Source organism: Microplitis mediator, chromosome 10, assembly GCF_029852145.1.
Source record: "Microplitis mediator isolate UGA2020A chromosome 10, iyMicMedi2.1, whole genome shotgun sequence".
Classification (NCBI taxonomy): Eukaryota; Metazoa; Arthropoda; class Insecta; order Hymenoptera; family Braconidae; genus Microplitis; species Microplitis mediator.
Genome location: NC_079978.1, coordinates 16,466,855 through 16,469,832, shown reverse-complemented (window position 1 = coordinate 16,469,832; position 2,978 = coordinate 16,466,855). Strand labels below are relative to the sequence as shown.

The 2,978-nt window shown below is 35.1% G+C and overlaps 1 pseudogene; it reads right to left on the bottom strand.

Annotated features, from left to right (window-relative positions):
• Positions 1-939: 939 nt before the first annotated feature.
• LOC130675595 (UDP-glucose 6-dehydrogenase-like) lies at positions 940-2,751 on the bottom strand (annotated as a pseudogene).
• Positions 2,752-2,978: the final 227 nt, after the last annotated feature.

Below are 2,978 nucleotides of genomic sequence, written 5' to 3'. Positions count from 1 at the left end.
CTTTTCTTAACAAATTTTGTTACACGGGTTAATACTCTTCAATACTCTCAATTCTCCAAAGAATTCAGATCGAACATAAAATGAATCCTTTTTAATTCTCCTTCACCTAGGGAAAAAATTATTATCGTTTTAGGATTAAAAAGAATGAAAAAGGATTAAATATTTTTAATACTAACTTATCCTTTTTAATTCTAAAATAATATTGCGATTTCTGTTCTCGTTGAGAATTCAAGAGAATGAAAGAGGATTCAAAATAGTTTAATTCTAACTAATTCTTATTAAGTCTAAAATAATATTTAATTTCTGTTCACGTAGAGGATTCAAGAGGATAAAAGAGGATTCAAAAAAGTTTAATTCTAACTAATTCTGTTTAATTCTTAAATGATATTTAAATTCTGTTCCCGTGGAGGATTCAAGAGAATAAAAGAGGATTCGGAAAAGTTTAATTCTATCCTATTTTTTTTAATTTCAAAGTCTTGTTGCAATTCCTGTTCTCGCTGAGAATTCGAGAGAATTGTAACCATAACAAAAAAAATTATTTTTCTTTTAAACTGTGAAAAAACAAAATAATAATGATGAGTAATTATTTATATATTGAAATTTTATTCTGGGAAAGAAACGAATTAATAATTGTATACGTGAAATTTATTTTTTTTTTTATGGAGAAATTTTTGAAAAAAAAAAGTAATTAAAAGAGAAAAAGGCAACGGGAAAAAAATGTAAGAGTGATCGTGAGACGCTCGTCGACCGATAATCTGGCGGGAGAGAGTAAGTGAGCGAAAGTTAGTTCCGCGCTCACCGCTAGAGCGTGCGGGCTTCTTGGATATGGACACTTATAGTAGAAGTGTTAAAAGCAAATGCAGCGGACGTTATCGTCAGTCATACCTCCACTGCTACCAAGTGAACTTTGCGTAGCAGAGTGGGAAGTACCTACTGGTAGTGGCGCAGTATACCCTGCACCACGTCCTATATTGCATTAAATATTGCTTTTTAATGACTTGAGTCATCAGTAGTTTACCAATGAATACTGCATTTAAATGCGATTAATACTTGAATTATTATTAGTTATAAAATTTTTACATCTGTGTGGAGCTGCCCCAAGTCCTGGAAATGGCGATCCGCGACACACGTTTACCAATCGTTTGGACATTGAAAACAATCTTTTGTAATTTTTCATGGTCTAGAATTTTACGACCATCGAATATGTACGCCGGTTTGGTCATTTCTGCATAGATACGTTCGAAATCCAGTTCCTGGAAATAAATAAATGTTAGACAATAGAAGAATACGTTTTTGTACACTTGATGAGGTGTACTTACAATAAATTCATCCCACTCTGTACATACGACAATGGCATGAGTGTTCTTGGTAGCACTGTACGCATTGTCAAAAATATTAATGCGATTCTTAACGTCATCGATATCTACAGCTGATAAATTATCAATTATTTGAGTTTCTTCTACCTGTGGAACCATAAAAACAAAATTTATTAAGATATATCTTTTCTATTCTAAAGTTGTTGGAAGTTTTAATAATTATAAATTACGTAAATGAAATACCTTGGGATCGTAAATATGAAGAACGGCCCCTTCGTCAAGTAGATTTTTGGCCACAGCGATAGCAGGACTTTCTCTGGTGTCTCCAGTATTTTTTTTAAATGCGAATCCCAGCATCGCGATATGTTTATCTGTGACAGTATTGGAAAGACTCTCAATGATCTTGTTCGAGAATCTAGACTTCTGGTACTCATTCATATCAATCACTTGTTGCCAATAAGCATCGACTTCTGGTAAATTGAGACACTCGCATATGTATACAAGATTGAGTAAATCTTTTTGAAAGCAAGAGCCACCAAAACCCACTGAAGCTTGAAGGAATTTTGAACCAATTCGCGAGTCCAAACCAACGGCTCTTGCGACTTCAGATACATCAGCTCCAGTAGCTTCACATACTGCCAACAGCGAATTAATACTGGATATTCGCTGAGCCAAAAATGCATTAGCCGCTAGCTTAGACAGTTCGGAACTCCACGTGTTGGTGGTAAAGATTTTTTCACGTGGAATCCAGTGCTCGTACATATTACAGAGCTTTTCGATAGCTTCGCGTCCCTTCGGAGAATCTTCACCTCCAATTAAAACACGATCTGGATTCACTAAATTATCAATTGCTGTTCCTTCAGCTAAAAACTCAGGATTTGAAAGAATCTACAACGACAACAAACAAATTAATGATAAGTTTAACAATTATTATTTTTATTAACAATAAACTAAACAAAACAATAAGCAATACCTGATAAGAAACGCCTGGTTTATGATTAGCTCGTAAAATATTCATGATACTTTCAGCAGCTCTAACAGGCACCGTGCTCTTTTCAACGACAATTTTATCATCAGTTGCCACCTCAGCAATTATTCTCGCTGTGTTTTCAACGTACTTTAAATCAACGACACGGCCTTTACCATTCCCAAATGTCTTGTTCGGTGTATTTACAGAAATAAAAATTAAATCAGCCTCCTGTATCGCAGCTTCAATGTCCGTAGAGAAGAATAAATTCTGTCCTCGGCATTTCTTGACCACTTCATCTGAACCCGGCTCATAAATCGGCAGTTTCTCCGAGTTCGACTGAGCTATCTTCTCATTACTCTTATCAACAACCGTCACACGGATATCCGGATACTTCAGTGCTATTACACTACATGTTGGACCACCTACATACCCAGCACCAATGCCACAAATTTATTTGATTGTCATTTTCAAGTCTGAAACATCAAATCGATTATTAAATACCTCCAATTAAAACATTTAGAATTAAAATCATTAAAAAAAAATCGGTCTGTCAGTTGACCCTGCGGGCCAGCCCCAAAACTTCCCGCTATTTTCGAGCTCGTTGAGCTCGAAAACATTATTGTGAATACATTTTCGAGCTCTTCGAGCTCGCAAATACTTTTGTATGCCATTGTTTTGTAAAAAACCATTTT